At 46.7% G+C, this 18,362-nt stretch overlaps 1 protein-coding gene across 36 annotated transcripts in view; it reads right to left on the bottom strand.

Moving 5' to 3' along the window:
* The window catches only part of LOC128932329 (uncharacterized), a 154,297-nt gene that overhangs the window by 84,319 nt on the left and 51,616 nt on the right, over positions 1-18,362 (bottom strand). For 3 of the 36 annotated variants that reach the window (XR_013518738.1, XR_013518739.1, XR_013518744.1), the window contains exon 1: positions 5,048-5,814. The exons of 31 other annotated variants lie outside the window; for them this stretch is intronic. The gene's annotated coding sequence lies outside the window, so the exon portion shown is untranslated. Of the gene's footprint in view, positions 1-5,047; positions 5,815-10,805; positions 10,897-14,425; positions 14,595-18,362 lie in introns of those variants that run through there. 2 more of the 36 variants (XR_013518735.1, XR_013518736.1) reach the window with 1 other exon arrangement.

The following is an 18,362-nucleotide window of genomic DNA, read 5'->3' as shown; positions in this document are numbered from 1 at the left end:
CTTGGGCCTGTAGTCCCAGCTAATTGGGAAACTGAGACTGGAAGACTGCTTCAGCCCAGGAGTTCCAAGCTACAGTGCCCTATGATCTCACCTGGGCAACATCCATCTGAGACAAGAGAGAACAAAACAAAACCCAAAATCTATTTAGCAAATCTGGTGTCCAATAAGATAATTTTTATTTTATTTTTTTGAGACAGACTCTCACTCTATCGCCCAGGCTGGAGTGCAGTAGCGCGATCTTGGCTCACTACAACCTCTGCCCGCTGGGTTCAAGCAATTTTCCTGCCTCAGCCTCCCGAGTAGCTGGGATTACAGGTGCCTGCCACCACGCCCAGTTTAAGAGAATTGTTATGGAGAAACATTCCATGTTCATGGTTAGGAAGAATTAATATCGTGAAAATGGCTATACTGCCCAAAGTAATTTACAGAATCAACGCTATCCCCATCAAGCTACCATTGACTTTCTTCACAGAACTGGAAAAAACCACCATGAATTTCATATGGAACCAAAAGAGAGCCCGCATAGCCAAGTCAATTCTAAGCAAAAAGAACACAGCGGGGGGCATCACACTACCGGATTTCAAACTATACTACAAGGCTACAGTCATCAAAACAGCATGGTACTGGTACCAAAACAGAGATATAGACCAATGGAACAAAACAGAGGCACCGGAGGCAACACAACATACATACAACTATACAATCTTTGATAAACCTGACAAAAACAAGCAATGGGGCAAGGATTCCATGTTTAACAAATGGTGTTGGGAAAACTGGCTAGCCATGTGCAGAAAGCAGAAACTGGACCCCTTCCTGACACCTTACACTAAAATTAACTCCAGATGAATTAAAGACTTAAACATAAGACCTGGCACCATAAAAACCCTAGAAGGAAATCTAGGCAAAACTATCCAGGACATAGGAGTAGGCAAGGACTTCATGAACAAAACACCAAGAGCATTGGCAACAAAAACCAAAATAGACAAATGGGACCTAATGAAACTCCACAGCTTCTGCACGGCAAAAGAAACAGTCACTAGAGTGGATCGGCAACCAACAGAATGGGAAAAAATTTTCGCAGTCTACCCATCTGACAAAGGGCTGATATCCAGAATTTACAAACAACTCAAGCAGATTTACAGGAAAAAAACAAACAAGCCCATTCAAAAGTGGGCAAAGGATATGAACAGATACTTTATGAAAGAAGACATATATGAGGCCAACAATCATATGAAAAAATGCTCGTCACTGGTCATCAGAGAGATGCAAATCAAAACCACATTGAGATACCATCTCACGCCAGTTAGAATGGCGATCATTAAAAAATCTGGAGACAACAGATGCTGGAGAGGATGTGGAGAAAAAGGAACACTTTTACACTGTTGGTGGGAGTGTAAATTAGTTCAACCATTGTGGAAGACAGTGTGGCGATTCCTCAAGGCCTTAGAAATAGAAATTCCATTTGACCCAGCAATCCCATTACTGGGTATATATCCAAAAGACTATAAATCGTCCTACTATAAGGACACATGTACACGAATGTTCATTGCAGCACTGTTTACAATAGCAAAGACCTGGAATCAACCCAAATGCCCATTGATAATAGACTGGATTGGAAAAATGTGGCACATATACACCATGGAATATTATGCAGCAATCAGAAATGATGAGTTCGTTTCGTTTGTAGGGACATGGATGAATCTGGAAAACATCATCCTCAGCAAACTGACACAAGAACAGAAAATGAAACACCGCATATTCTCACTCATAGGTGGGTGATGAAAAATGAGAACACATGGACACAGGGAGGGGAGTACTAAACACTGGGGTCTATTGGGGGGAAAAGGGGAGGGCCAGTGGGAGGGGGAGGTGGGGAGGGATAGCCTGGGGAGAAATGCCAAATGTGGGTGAAGGGGAGAAGAAAAGCAAAGCACACTGCCATGTGTGTACCTACGCAACTGTCTTGCATGCTCTGCTCATGTACCCCAAAACCTATAATCCAATAAAAAATTAAAAAAAAAAAAAAAAAAAAAGAAATGTAAAAAAAAAAAAAAAAAAGAATTGTTGCCGGGCGCGGTGGCTCAAGCCTGTAATCCGAGCACTTTGGGAGGCCAAGGTGGGTGGATCACTAGGTCAAGAAATCGAGACCATCCTGGTCAACATGGTGAAACCCCGTCTCTACTAAAAATACAAAAAATTAGCTGGGCATGGTGGCGCGTGCCTGTAATCCCAGCTACTCAGGAGGCTGAGGCAGGAGAATTGCCTGAACCCAGGAGGCGGAGGTTGCGGTGAGCCAAGATCGCGCCATTGCACTCCAGCCTGGGAAACAAGAGCAAAACTCCGTCTCAAAAAAAAAAAAAAAAAAAGAATTGTTAATGGTTCATTACGGCATACTCATCTGCTGGATGGAATACTGTGCAGACTCTAAAAGTCTTGAAGATTCTTATTGACATAAAAAATTACATTATACGTAGATAAATGCAAAATGTAGGTTATAAAACTATGTCTAGTACTATTTTAAGACAAATACAGATGTGCAGACAATTAGCTTAATAGCGGTTATTAGTAGTCACATTTTAGGTGATTTTCTTGGAATTTTTCATGCTTTCTATCGAGTATAGTTTGCTTCAGCAATATGAAATAAAACAATGTCTAAATGTTAAGTAAACAAGGTAACAAATTGTACACACAGCATTATCCCCCCAAAACAAAATTAAGTTTAACCTAGAACAAGTAACTGCACTAGAGTATGAGTTTTTTAAATTTTCTTCTACTTTTTTTTAAAGTTCTTAGAATAAGGTATTTTAAAATTTAAAGTACATTTTCTCTTTTTTAATAGGAAGCCTGTGTTAATGAAAGTACAAGACCCGCGGCTGCTCTCTAAGGCTTGTGCTCCGGTATGCCAGCGGTATTTGCAGAAAAAGTTCTCCGAGATTTTATCTGAACCATATGTTCAACATTGACCGGAAAGGGGGTAATCACTGCAGAATCTAAGGACACAAACCAGGCAGGGTCCTTTGGGGGAAATGCTATGAAGGAAAGATGCATTTTTCTCAGACTGGGGAGGGAGGGTTCCTGACCCTTCTAGGTTAAAGGATTCTTTAGAAACTCTGTCCACCCCTTATTTGCCAAACGATGGAAGAGTATGAAGTGAAGCCTCAGAGGACATAGATACACAAAGGAGTGGCTAAAGGGACATTCTGTTAAACCTATGATTAGGGCAAAAATCCACACTTAAGCCTTAAAACAGAACCCTTGACCATTCCCTCCCCTGCCCACTTCGCATTATACCATTAATAGTAATGCAGTTTTGATCACAGCACAAGTGTTAAAAAGCTCTAGCAGTCTGAAGAAACCATAAGGGATCTCTTTAGAAAGAAAATGTCGTTTCCCCAGCTGTCACTGTCCTGTGCTCTCCATCGGAACGCTTATTACATTCAGGCTTTTAAAAAATTATTATTACTTAAACCTCCCAAACCTTTAGGGAGGAAAGTATTATTTTGTTTAAGGAAGAAAAAGTCACATTTCAGAGGCATGCCAATGGCCTCACATATTACTTAGCAAGGAGAGAATCCGAATCCTAAATATAAGATGACACATTTATAAATAAAACCAAGGACAAATGTCTCCTATATTCTAAATATACCATCACATTCTGAGCAGCTGGGGTTAACGATTTTTATCCACACTGGCTCTTTTGCATCTCAAACTAATGTAAAATAAAAAGGGTGGTTTGAAATGAAAATGGAGTCTGGGGCAGTTGCCCCGGCAGAGTGAAGGACTCGGTCTTTCAGTGCTAGATCCGTGATGGACATGAAGGGGAAGCTGTGGGCCCTGAGCACTTGACGACTGTGCTTTCTTTCTTTCCTTTATTTTTTTAAGACAGGGTTTCACCATGTTGGTCAGGCTGGTCTTGAACTCCCAACCTCAGGTGATCCGCCCGCCTTGGCCTCCAAGGTGCTTGGATTACAGGCGTAGGCCACCACGCCCGGCCTCTTTCATTTTATATTACTGGACGACCGAGGTCTAAATTTTTATTTCCTGAAAAGGTGTCCGGTATGGCTGATATAAATTAACAGCATTTCAGACCTTTACCACACATTCAAGGTCCTAGGGCAGCTCCCGTCTACGGTTAAAATAAAAATAAAAAAAATTCCAGCATTTGGACGGGGCAGGGAAGCTACTTTAAAACCTAAATCATTGAGATTTGGGTCGGAGGAAGGCAGGAAGGGTTTTTTCTAACGCTTTGCACAAGGGCAGAAAACCGTCATCAAAGCTGCTGCGAAGGCAAGAGCCAATGCCTTAATTGGATCCAAGAGGACTCGCCTCGGATTTGCAGCAGCCTAGTATCTCGCTCGGAAAGAGAACGCGCAGAGGAAGAGTCTTCTGCCCTCTTTGTTCGCAGGGAGCAGTAAACGCATGTACAAAACAAACAGGCCCCGATTGGGAAGCACGCGGACAGGTTTGCCGGACTGCGCCGCGGAATCCCCCGCACGGCCTGGGTCTATGAACTCCCAGGAGGCGGAGGGAGCGTCCGGAGGCGTTGGTTGCCCCCGCCCAGGCGCGGTCAAACAGCCTCCAAACCTGGACAAAACCACAGAGCTCAGCTCGCCCGATCCCTCGCGCGGCCCTTTAAATGCCTCGCAGCCTCAAGGGCGCCGGCTGACCCCGCCCCCAACAGCCGCCATCTTGTTGTTTTCCCCATCCCTCCAGGCCGGCCACGTGGCGCGGCACTGCGGAAGCGAGGGCACCGCCCCAACTTCCGGTAGGACTGGTTCCAGCCGCCCGCGGGACGCAGACGCGCGGCTGCCCCCTGGTGGCTGGCCTCGGGGCTCCGGCCGCACCCTGCCCCGCCTTCCTCCGCCATTTCATTGCCTGCCCGCCGCACGTCCGCGGTCCGCTGCCAGCGTTGGCGCAGCCGCGCGCTCCGAGGGCGGGGCTGTTCCGCACACCACGTCAAATGCGAGAGTGTTTTTTAGTCTGGGTCACTGAGGGCTAGAGGGTCACCTATATCTTTAAACACATTTAATTATAATTAATGTCTTACTTGGTTTTATATTCTTGAGTCAGTGTCTTACTCTGTCACCCAGGCCGGAGTGCAGTGGGGCGACCACAGCCTTCAGCTGCCAGGCTCAAGGGATCCGCCCGCCTCAGCCTCCCAAAATGCTGGGATTACGGGCGTGAGCCACCAGCCCCTAGCGACTTTTAAAGAGAAAACGTCACACGGTTGCCTGGGGGTGTTTTGGAGCGCGGTGCTCAGTGCTTCCCGATGAGGCCCCTGCCTTGGTTTTCAGACCTGGCTTCTTCCGGGAGCCACAAACCATTCCAGGCCAGGGCGTTTCCTGAGCGGCCCCGGATTCGTAGCGCGGGGTGACTCTGGGATGGGGGAGGGGGGTACGACGAGCGCGGGGAGGGCGCGGTGCGGCGGGAGGTGGGGGCTGGGTAGGCGTGTGGGGCCGCGCAGCTTTTGGGACCTGGTCAGCACCCTCTGCCAAAACCTAGGTCTTGCTTTTCCGACGTTCCCCTCCCCTCGAAGCTGCTCCTGCGGCTCCAATTTCATCTGCAAACCGATGTTGGTTTCTGGAACGTTTGCCTTGAGCAAGGCGTGCGTTGTCTTAGGTAATCCTCCTAGCAGCCTTTGACATAGAAGCTGTTTCTACACACACTGGCGCTCAGTGTGTTCATGCGGTAGAGCCTGGTTGGAATCGAAAGCATCTGTTTCCACTAGACGTTGAGGTTGTCAGATGGCCCTCCAGCCAGCAGCTGGGAGCTCGTTGGAAATGCCACTATGCGGTGTCTATCCCAGACCTGAATGGGAAACTCTGAGGACGGCGATGGGTGGGGCCCGACAAGCTGGGATGACTAGGCACACTGAAGACCCCTCCCTCACATCTTCCCAGGGCAAGGAAAGGGAGACTTGCCTTTATTGAGTGCTGATTCCATGCCAGGGTCTAGGTTAGGCATTTTGCATAATTCTTTGATATAATCCTCCCCACCACTCTTATTTAAAAATTTTTTTAATTATTATTTTTGAGACGGAGTCTAACTCTGTTGCCAGGCTGGAGTGCGATGGTTCAATCTTGGCTCACTGCAACCTCTGCCTTCCAGGTTCAAGCAATTCTCCTGCCTCAGCCTCCCGAGTAGCTGGGACTACAGGAACCTGCCCGGCTTATTTTTGTATTTTTAGTAGAGTTGGGGTTTCACCATGTTGGCCAGGATGGTCTCGACCTCCTGACCTCGTGAACCACCCACCTCGGCCTCCCAAAGTGCTGTGATTACAGGCGTAAACCACTGCGCTCTAGCGACCACTCCTTTATAGAAGAGGAAATTGTAGCTCCAACTTTCCATCAGTTTAGAGTGCCAATATTTATATGAAATCGTGTAAGATTATATGTGCCGTTTGCTTGCATGTGTGTATGCATAAAATACTTCTGGAAGGATATAAAGGTGTTATCATAGTTTGACTTCCAGGGAGAGGAGGATATAGGTTGCTAGGGTGACTGAGTTGGGAATTTTTTGTTAAGATTTAGTAACTTAAGACTTTGGACCGTATGAATCTGTGATATAGCTGGCCTAGAGTTAGAACCTGTACAATGCCATTTTATAAAGAACAAAACTGTTTCCATTCTCTTCGCAATGACTGCTAACCTTGGCTTCTGTAAATTGCTAGATTATTTGCAGGATGCAAATTGAGGGAAAGCTGCATACCTCCTCTTATCTGTAAATGCCAGAATTGCTGGCCTTTGTTTACCAGAGTAAGCACCCCCAGATAATTCCATCTTGGCGCCAAGCAACTGAAAATCTATGGATCCCACCCCTACCCAGACGACGTGTAAACGAATGTTAATCTCAGCATCTGTGAACCCCTTAAATGACAATCAGAATGTCAAATAGTCCCCTGGCCCTCGAAATGTCCGGAACCCCCTCACCCTCATCTCCGCCCAGAACGTGATTTGAATCCACTGGCCCTCGGAATGTCTGAAGCCCCTCACCCCATCTTCTCCCCTCACCCCCAAGGTGATTTTACAGGTATAAAAGGTCTTGTCACCCTCTTTTACGGGGCCACGGGTTGGAGAGACGTGAGTCCTCCGTGGTTGCCAGCAATAAACCCTGCAATTTGGCATACTTTTGTCCTGGTGTTGACTTTCTGTGCTCGGTTCGATGCAACAAATCTATTACTTGCTGCAGGTAAAATTGAACAGTTGAAAAGTACTCTAAGGTTAGACATAGTGGCTCAAACCTGTCATTCCAGTTCTTGGAGAGGCTGAGGTTGGAGGATAGCTTGAGTTCAGAAGTTTGAGACAGGTCTGGGCAACATAGACCCTCTCTCCATCTCCATTTAAGAAATATACAGTAAGTGCTGGGCAGGGTGGCTCATGCCTGTAATCTCAGCATTTTGGGAGGCCAAGGCGGGTGGATCACTTGAGGACAGGAGTTCGAGACCAGCCTGGCCAACATGGTGAAATCCCATTTCTACTAACTCTACATTAGCTGAGCATGGTGGCACGAGCCTGTAATCCCAGCTACCTGGGAGGCTGAGGCAGGAGAATCACTTAAACCCAGGAGGCAGAGATTGCAGTGAGCCAAGATCAGGCCACTGCACTACAGCCTGGGCAACAGAGTGAAACTCTGTCTCAAAATAAATAAATAAATAAATAAAGCTCTATATCTATAAACTTCAGGTGTTGTTATTAATAATGAAATATAAGCCTGTAATCCCAGCACTTTGGGAGGCCGAGGCGGGTGGATCACCAGGTCAAGAGATCGAGACCATCCTGGTCAACATGGTGAAACCCTGTCTCTACTAAAAACACAAAAAAATTAGCTGGGCATGGTGGTGCGTGCCTGTAATCCCAGCTACTCAGGAGGCTGAGGTGGGAGAATTGCTTGAACCCAGGAGGCAGAGGTTGCGGTGAGCCGAGATCGCGCCATTACACTCCAGACTGGGTAACAAGAGTGAAACTCCATCTCAAAAAAAAAAAAAAGAAATATTAGTTTATTTTTTAGGCCAGGCACTGTGGCTCATGGTTGTAATCCGAACACTTTGGGAGGCAAGGCAGGAGGATTGTTTGAGCTCAGGAGTTGGAGACCAGCCTGGGTACCCATTTTAGACCTTTGAACAGTGGCCGTGTCTAGTGGTCTCTGCATAGCACATGATGTATAAAGTTGTTCTCATTTTCATTACTAACAACAGCTACAAAATATAAAGTAGATCATAAATATACTATATATAAATATATATCCATAGTGCTTTTTATTTTTATGTGGAATCTAAATCTGGAATATGTGAAGAGCTTCTTGGGACCGAGTTGTCATTTATTCTGCCACTTTTTAAGGGGCATTGCAAAAGCAATTCAGGGCTATATGACTTTGGACATGTAACAACCTCTCAGCGCTTCAGTTTGCTCATTTATACAGCAAATTTTTTAAAAAGTGCTTGCCCCAGGCTGGGCTTGGTGGTTCACACTTGTAATCCCAGCACTTTGGGAGGCTGAAGGAGGTGGACTGCCTGAGTCTAGAAGTTCAAGACCAGCCTAAGCAACAAGGTGAAACACCCTTGCTACTAAAATTACAAAAAGTTATCTAGGCGTGGTGGTGCACACTTGAAATTCCAGCTACTCTGAAGGCGCTGAGGCAGGAGGATCTCTTGAGCCCAATGGTCGAGGCTGCAGTGAGCCCTGATGGTGCCACTGCACTCCAGACAAAGTGAGACCCATTCTTGATAAATAAATAAGTGAACAAATAAAGTACTTGCCTGTAGGCTTGTGGTGAGGTTGAACTGTGTCACAGTATATAACTTATTTGGAAGGTTGCTTGGCACAGTCTTTGTTAGATAAATAAATCAGGCCAGACACAGTGGCTCACGCCTGTAATCTCAGCACTTTGGGAGGCCGAGGCGGGCGGATCATGAGGTAAGGAGATTGAGACCTTCCTGGCCAACATGGTGAAACCCCGTCTCTACTAAAATACAAAATACTAGCCAGGTGTGGTATCGAGAGCCTGCAGTCCCACCTACTCGGGAGGCTGAGGCAAGGGGATCGCTTAAACCTGGGAGGCAGAAGTTGCAGTGAGCCGAGATCATGTCACTGCACTCCAGCCTGGATACAGAGTGAGACTCCGTCTCAAAAGAAAAAAAAAAGAGATGTAGAAATAAAAGTTTGATGGGAGTTCAGAGGAGATTTTTTTTTTTTTGATACAGAGTCTTACTCTGACTCCCAGGCTGGAGTGCAGTGGCATGATCTTGGCTTACTGCGACCTCTGCCTCCTGGGTTCAAACAATTCCACAGGAGAAACATTTTGTTTATTTTGTACCTAGAACCTCATTGCTAGATGAGATTATAAAGATCTGTGACTATTTTACACATTTGTTCTTTTTTTTTTTTTGAAGACAGAGTCTTGCTCTATCGCCCATGCTGGAGTGCAGTGGTATGATCTCAGCTCACTGCAACCTTTGCCTCCTGGGTTCAAGCGATTCTCCTGCCTCAGCCTCCTGAGTAGCTGGGATTATAGGCGCATGCCAACATGCCTGGCTAATTTTTGTATTTTTAGTAGAGACAGGGTTTCACTATGTTGGTCAGGCTGGTCTTGAACTCCTGACCTCAGGTGACCCACCCGCTTCAGCCTCCTAAAGTGCTGGGATTACAGGCTTGAGCCACTGCGCCCGGCCTCAAATTTTTTTTTTTTTTTTTTTTTTTGAGACTAAGTCTTGCTCTGTTGCCAGGCTGGAGTGCAGTGGCACAATCTCAGTTTACTGCAACTTCCATCTCTGGGGTTCAAGCAATGCCTCTGCCTCAGCCTCCTGAGTAGCTGGGACTACAGGTGTGTGCCACCACACTGGGCTAATTTTTTGTATTTTAGCTGGGTGAGGTGGCACACACCACCACACAGGGTTTCATCACGGCCAGGATGGTCTCCATCTCCTGACCTTGTGATTTGCCCGCCTCGGCCTCCCAAAGTGCTGGGCTGACAGGCCACCATGCCTGGCCACATTTGTTCTTAGCAGTAATATTTGGTCCCTGAAATCAGGAAACTAACTCTGCCGTGATCTTCTAAGAGCTACATTGTCCAGCTCCTGGGCCTGTACATCCTCATGGAGTGAAGACTGACAGATTTGCCTTGGGAAGTGGAGCTGCAGTGGCATGCTGGAGTCAGCTGCTCACGATGATGACGCACTTTTCTATCCAACTTTGGTTTCAGTGACATCCTATTGGTAGCTTGAAATTGGCCATAGCAGAGGCATTTACACCACAGTCATAGGTAAACACTACAAAGTAAGACTTTTCTCCTTGGAGATGACTTGTTAAATATTTACCAACACACCACTGCATGTTACAACACAGTAAAAGCCCCTCTGAGAGAAGGCCAGGGAATGTACCCAGCTCCTCCCAGGTGGTCCAGTGTTTCACCATTCGTGGACTCAAGAGTCCCTTAGTGGCCTTTGCTGAGATATTTCAACATCCTAGTCTCTTAAACTGTAAACAAGGGAGAGTCATGAGTTATTCCTGGCTGAGTCAGTCCAATGTTGCACAAGCATTTCTGGGGATAGAGGGAAGGCAAGAGGGAAACTGGACGGGCTGGGGAGCTATCTAACCCAAGACACTTGAATCCTGAACAAATGGGAACTAATAGGAGGTGGGAGGGACATAGTCTTTTCTGTGGCTCATTCTATTCCAGGAGTCAGAAACTCCAAAACCTGTGCGAGTGGGGAGGGGCGGGAAGTGTGTTTTTTTTTAGATATGGGTGGAGTTATTATAGGAAGGACTCTGTTAAATTCCTTCTCCCTGGCCCAATGTGGTGACTCATACCTGTAATTCCAGCACTGGAAAGCAGAGGCAGGAGGTCTGCTTGAGCTCACAAGTTCAAGACCAGATTGGGCAAAGTAGTCAGACTACAACTCTATAAAAAATGAAAGTAATTAGTCAGGCATAGTGATGCATGCCTGTGGTCCCAGCTACTTGAGAAGCGTAAAAACCTACCCCCATTTGAGGAAGGCAGCAAATCACACTGCCACATGTGTATCTATGCAACTATCTTGTGTGTTCTTCACATGTACTCCAAAATCTAAAATGCAATTAAAAAAAAAAACCTACCCCCATTTAACCTGGTATTTAAGGGGTGTGTGGTGGGCTGAATAATTATCTCCCGATGACATCCCAATACCTGGAAACTGAATGTTCCTTTATCTAGCAAAAACAAAAAACACAGGCTGGGCAGGGTGGCTCATGCCTATAATCCCAGTGAGACTCTGTCTGAAAAAACAAAAACAAAACAAAACAAAAATACCCCAACAAAGAGGGCTTTGCAGGTGAGGTTAAGTTAAAGACCTTACTTTTAAACATATTTTGTTTTATTTTATTTTATTTTGAGATGGAGTCTTGCTCTGTCGCCCAGGCTGGAGCGCAGTAACACAACCTCAGCTCATGATACCGAGCTTAATTGAAGGATCTTGATGCCAGGCATGGTGGCTTGCACCTGTAATCCCAGCACTGTGAGAGGTTGAGGCAGGTGGATCACTTGAAGTCAGGAGCTCGAGACCAGCCTGGCCAACATGGTGAAACCTGGTCTCTACTGAAGATTCAAAAATTAGCCAGGTGTGGTGGCACATGCCTGTGGTCTCAGCTACTTGGGAGGCTGAAGCAGGAGAATCGCTTGTGCCCGGAAGGCAGAGGATGCAATGAGCTGTGCTCGTGCCACTGCACTTTATCCGGGGAGACAGATCAAGGCTCCATCTCAAAAAAAAAAAAATGAATCTTGAGATGGGGAGATGATTTTGGATGATCAGGGTGGGCCATAAGTGTTGTCACATGTATCTTCATAAGGGAGAGACAGAGGAAGGCTTGACTACACACATGAGAATCTGCCACAGAGGCAGAGATAGGTGTGAAGTATCACCCGTGAAGCAAGGAACTCCAAGGACTGCCACCAACACCAGAAGAAAAAGGTGTGGAACAGAGCCTCCTCTGGAGGCTTCAGAAAGAGAATGGCCCTGGCCGGGCACTGTGGCTCACGCTTGTAATCCCAGCACTTTGGGAGGCCAAGGCAGGTAGATGGCTTTGAGCTCATGAGTTGGAGACCAGCATGGGCAACATGGCAAAACCCCATCTCTACTAAAAATACAAAAAAATTAGTTGGGCGTGGTGATGCATGCCTGTAGTCCCAGCTATTCTGAAGGTGGGAGGATCGCTTAAGCCTGGGAGGCAGAGGTTGCAGTAAGCCAAGATTTCGCCATTGCACTCCAGCCTGGGTGACAAAGCCAGCCGCTGTCTCAAAAAAAAAAAAAAAAAAAAAAAAAAAGAAATGAGAAAACCTAGACAGAAAAGATAGAACAGCTCATTCAGCCTCACAGAGCTGGTAAATAGAGAAGCAGGATTTGAACACTGATTGCTAAGTATAGAGATGACCAGGTAACCCCAACTGATAGGATGATAGGATTAGGGACGTTTCTCTGGAAAAGAGATCCTTATAAGGCATTCAGAAGAGCCAATGGAGTTTCTAGGGGAAATTCCGGGAGGGGCATTCCAGGCAGTGAGCTACTGCCTGAGAAAGGGCAAAAACACATCTGTGGGAGAAAGCAGAGCACAGCTGGGCGTGGCCTGTTTTTTGCTGTGGCTGGAAGATGGGGGAGAAGGGTCGGAGACAAGTCAGGAAAGGGCAGTAGGGGCCTGTGCCACCAAAACCTGGGACAGGGACTTCTCTCAGCCAGGGTGCTCCAGGGTCCCCTTCAGCAGCCTGGAAGAAGGACCCCGGGAACCTTGGAAGCTCGGCCACAGCAGTGCAGGGTGATGGTGCCATTGAGCAAGACCTCCATCTTCCTGCATTTATCTCCCTGGCATTCCTGTGGCTTTCATGCCTTGGAGTTGGTTTTCCTGCCGGAAGGGAAGTTCTCGAAGCTGTCTTAAATCCAAGGAACTGGCTGGGTGCGGTGGCTCACGCCTGTAATCCCAGCATTTTGGGGAGGTCGAGGAGGGTGGATCACAAGGTCAGGAGATCAAGACCATCCTGGCCAACATGGTGGAACCCCCACCTCTACTAAAAATACAAAAATTAGCCGGACAAGGCAGCTAATTTTTTTTTTTTTTTTTGAGACATAGGCTCACTCTGTCACTCAGGCTGGAGTGCAATGGCACAATATTGGCTCACTGCAACCTCTGTCTCCTGGGTTCAAGCAATTCTCCTACCTCAGCCTCCCGAGTAGCTGGGAATATAGACGCGTGCCACCGTGCCTGGCTAATTTTTTGTATTTTTTTAGTACCGACAGGGTTTCACCTGTTGGCCAGGCTGGTCTCAATCTCCTGATTTCATGATCTGCCTGCCTCGCTCTCCCAAAGTGCTGGAATTACAGGTATGAATACACTGTGCCTGGCCAATTTTTGTAATTTTAGTAGAGACAGGTTTTCACCATGTTGTCTCGAACTCCTGACCTCGAGTGATTGGCCTGCCTCGACCTCCCAAAGTGTTGGGATTACAGGCCTGAGCCACAGTGCCTAGCCAGATCTTTCACATTCTTAAATACTTTCTCTTCGTGTCCACTGCCCCTACCCTAGCCCGGAAAGCCCGCCTCCTGTCTCCTGGCTCCAGTGGTAGTTCTCTAACTAGTCTTCCTGCATCCACTTTGGCTTTCCCTTTAGTTAACACCCCACTGTGACCTTATCAGGTGCAAATTTAATCCAGTCTCCACATGCTCCCCTTTCAGGGCTTAAAAACACTTCCTTGGCCTCCTGCTGCTCTTTGGTTCAAGACCAGTGCTGGGCACTGTGGACTAGGCAACCTGGTGAGACCTTGTCTCCACGAAATAATAATAAAATAGCCAGGTGTGCTGGTGCACACCTGTAGTACTAACTATTCAGGAGGCTGAATGGGGAGGATTGTTTGAGCCCAGGAGATGGAGGCTATAGTCAGCCACTATCCTGCTACTGCACTCCAGCCTGCAGGACAGAGTGAGACCTTTCTCTCTCTCTCTTTCTCTCTGAGATGGAGTCTCGCTCCAGTTCCCAGGCTGGAGTGCAGTGGCGCAATCTTGGCTCACTCTGCCTCCCACGTTCAAGGGATTCTCCTGCCTCAACCTCCCGAGTAGCTGGGACAACTGGCATGCGCCACCTTGCCCAACTAATTTTTGTATTTTTAGTGGAGAAGAGGTTTCACCATATTGGCCAGGATGGTCCTAAACTCTTGATCTTGTGATTCACTGGCCTCGGCCTCCCAAAGTGCTGGGATTACAGGGGTGAGCCACGGCACCCGGCCTCTCTCTCTCTCTCTCCCCCAACTTTAAAAAAAAAAAAAAAAAAAAAAAAGACCAAAATTCCCAACATGAATAAGGCTCCCGAGGGCATGCAAAGCTTGCAGGTCCCTCCAGCAGCAGCCCCCAACCTGCTCCGGAGCCTTTGGCAAGCTCTCCCTGGGGACCCAGTTTCCACCCCTCACCTACCATCTATCTTCCTTGGATCTTGGCTCCTTCATCTTCTTCTCATCTGTTTCTCAGGGACACCTTCCTTTCCTCCCATCAAGCTGCTGCTTCCCTATGCAGTCTTACAGCACTTACTACGAGGTGGTATCTTACTGGTGTGATTCTATGTCCATTTTCCTACCAGTACCCTAACGGCCGAGTGGGCAGGGACTGTGTGTTCGTTGGCTGAGCCTAGTATCCTGCCTACTGTAGTGCCTGACACATAGTAGGCATTGAATCCATATTTGCTGAATAAAGTAATGAGTAAAATCTGGGTAACAGAAGTGATAATCAGGTCTTTTTTTTTTTTTTTTTTTGAGACGGAGTTTCACTCGTTACCCAGGCTGGAGTGCAATGGCGGGATCTCGGCTCACCGCAACCTCCGCCTCCTGGGTTCAGGCAATTCTCCTGCCTCAGCCTCCCGAGTAGCTGGGATTACAGGCACGCACCACCATGCCCGGCTAATTTTTTGTATTTTTAGTAGAGACGGGGTTTCACCATATTGACCAGGACGGTCTCGATCTCTTGACCTCGTGATCCACCCGCCTCGGCCTCCCAAAGTGCTGGGATTATCAGTCTTTTTTTTGTAGTTGCTTAGGTACTTCATTTTGTTAAAAGGGACATCTTAATAGCTAATTACTTAGTGCCCTTACTGCCATCTAGTGGTGACAGATGTTACTATACTTCTGGGTCCCTTCTCAATGACTGCAAGATCTGTTACTGTACTGGCAGAGAAGGGAATCAGGATATGCAAGGTATCTGCTGGGTGTTTGCCTTGTTTCAGGTATTGTACCAGGAAGTTTACAACACTACCTACTTGTTACACGAGCAAAGGGAGTGTAAGCTGCTTTCCCATGGTCACCAGCTAAGGAGGAGACCTCAATTCAACACTTGGTAACAGTCTTTCTTTTTCTTTTCTTTAATTTTAATTTTTAAAAAATTTTTTTGAGATGGAGTCTTGCTCTGTCACCAAGCTAGAGTGCAGTGGCATAATCTTGGCCCACTGCAACCTCCGCCTCCTGGGTTCAAGCAATTCTGCCTCAGCCTCCCAAGTAGCTGGGACCACAGGTGCATACCACCACACTCAGCTAATTTTTAAAATATTTTTAGTAGAGACGGGGTTTCACCATGTTGGCCAGGATGGTCTCGATTTCTTGACCTCGTGATCTGCCTGCCTCGGCCTCCCAAAGTGCTGGGATTACAGGCATCAGCCCCTGTGCTTGGCCTCTGCCTGGCTTCTTATAGATGGTTTCTCTTGGTGTATGTTTTAGGCTTTTTGACTTTGGGGACTAGAAAGCTCTGGTCTCCAAGTCCCTACAAAAAGAGAGAGACAGAGCCTGGCCAGACTGGTCTTGAACTCCTGGGCTCAGGAGATCCTCCTGCCTCTGCCTCCCAAGGTGTTGGGGTTACAGGCATGAGCCACCGTGCCCAGCAGTATGCCTCATGTTTCATCCAGCACAATAAAACAGTGGGCAGCAGTCAGTGTAAGAGGCAAAGGCGTGGCCCCTTTCACCCATCAATCTGTGTATGCTTTCTCTTCCTGTTCTGGAAGACCTAATGAATATCCGCCATGGCCAGGTGAGAGATCTCAGACTGGCACAGGACTGACTGGTTGTATTTTGGAGATGTCTGTAGCTGGACTGCCTAGATCTGTGTGTGTGAGACCTGTGGTGAAGGCCTCTCATTACCCTGCCAGGGTTGGGGTACCTGTCTCCTCTCCATCTGGCCTTCTGGCTGGCTCCCTCTAATCTAGTTTCCAAATGGAAGCCAGAGCCCACCTAATACACAAGATAGGAGTTCTGTGTGCTGCATAAGTCTTTAGTTGCTCTTGCTTCTTACAGGATAAAATCTTTTCTTTAGCAGGGTACGTGGGGTCTTTATATCTGGCCTCTGTTCACTTCGTCTTCTCTCTGGTTCAGCTTTTTTGTTTTTTCCATCTCCTTAACTTACTGCCTATAATGTCCTCATGTCATTTCTTAGCCTATTTAATTCCCTTTTGTCTTTTTTAGTCCACAGATAAATCTTTACATAAATCTCTGTGTGATTCTGGCACACATATTTTTTGAATGCCTGAATGAATAAATAAGTATACAGGAAATTGATTTTTTTAAAAAATGTAGTAAAATACATATACGATTTGCCATATTAACAATTATTTATATTTATTTGTATTTTTTGAGAAGGAGTCTTACTCTTGTTGCCCAGGCTGGAGTGCAATGGCGTGATGTTGGCTCACCGCAACATCCATCTCCCAGGTTCAAGTGATTCTCCTGCCTCAGCCTCCCAAGGAGCTGAGATTACAGGCACGCACCACCACACCCAGCCAATTTTTGTATTTGTAGTAGAGACAGGGTTTCTCCATGTTGGTTAGGTTGGTCTGGAACTCTCAACTGTCTATAGCAGCAAGGAAAAGCACTTTAAGATGAGCTCGATAGCTCTGTCCTAATAATGCTTATGTCTGGATCCAAAGGGGACAGTGCCTCCAACTCAGGGGGTGACGGATAGGCCTTCCTGCACAGTGGATGTTTGTTGATGACTAAAGCATCTATTTGAGTTAATTGCTATCATTGTTATCATAGTCTCGGTGTCTGAGCAGTGTCATAGTCTCATTGGTGTCTGAGTAGTGTAAGAATATCTGCTCATCTTTGAGCTTGATTTCACCTGCATTAGTTCATTCTCACATTGCTATAAAGAACTACCTGAGACTGGATAATTTATAAAGAAGAGAGGTTTAAGTTGCTCACAGTTCCACAGATTGTATACGAGGCATGGCTGGGGGGGGTCTCAGGAAACTTACAATCATAGTGGAAGGGTGAAGGGAAAGCAAGCACATCTTCACATGGTAGTAGGAGGGGAAATGAGCGAAGGGAGAAGTGCTACACCCTTTCAAACAACCAGATCTCCTGAGAACTCAGTAACTATCACAAGAACGGCAAGGAGGAAATCCGCCCCCATGATCCAATCATCCAATAATCTCCCACAGGGTCCCTCTCCCAACGTTGTGAATTACAATTCAACCTGAGATTTGGGTGGGGAGACAGAGCCAAATCATATCACCCCTCATTCAAAGCTATGAGATTATAAAACGGTCTTTTCTCCTGTCACTCAGATGACTGTAAATTCATGCTGGCACATCCACACCGAGACAGACAGTGAGGGAATCCTATGTGCTTTGGAGATTTGTAACAAAAATGTTTTCTGTTTCAAATATTCCAACTTAATAACATGGTAGTATGCTCATTATGTTCCTGTTTCCCAAAAGACACTGCTTGGGAATTCTGCTTTATCACCAGTGGAGCTGTGATGACTGTGGATGTCACTGGTAGTGGCCAACATTTCTGCAGCTCCTTCTCTGTTACTCCTTATCGCTCTTGACACAAACTCCTCACCAGGCACAATGGTTTTCAGGATCTGATCCCTAACCCGTCTCCATTCTCATTTCTTCATGCTCCCACACCTTCATAGTAATGTCTCCAACCTCCTCATGACTTCAAGTTTTCTGAGCATATTGTAGTTTTCCTCATTTTTGGTCTTACGTTTTTATTTTCCTCAACTGCTAGGATGTTCTGCCCTGTCCCCAGTGCCTGGTCAGCTATTTCTTAGAGCCCAGCTTAGGTGTGACTCCTTCCTGGGGGCAGGGGGACCTTTCATTGTAGGTCAGAGCAGGCGTCCCTCTAAGGTGTTCATGACTCCTTGTGATGGCCATTTCGGTGGCTCCTTCTATCCACTGCATTATGATTGCTTGCTTATGTCTGCTGGATTGCAAACTCCTCTGGGCAGTGGTTCTCAAACTCCTCTAGTGAGCATGCTGGGCCCCACTCCAGAGCTTCTGATTCAGTAGGTTGTGGGGTGGAGCCTGAGAACTTTATTTCTCAAAAAGTTCCCAGTTGATGCTGATGGTGTTGGCCTGGGGACTACA

This window comes from Callithrix jacchus, chromosome 6, assembly GCF_049354715.1.
Source record: "Callithrix jacchus isolate 240 chromosome 6, calJac240_pri, whole genome shotgun sequence".
Lineage (NCBI taxonomy): Eukaryota > Metazoa > Chordata > Mammalia > Primates > Cebidae > Callithrix > Callithrix jacchus.
This window is presented reverse-complemented; position numbering and strand designations above follow the sequence as displayed.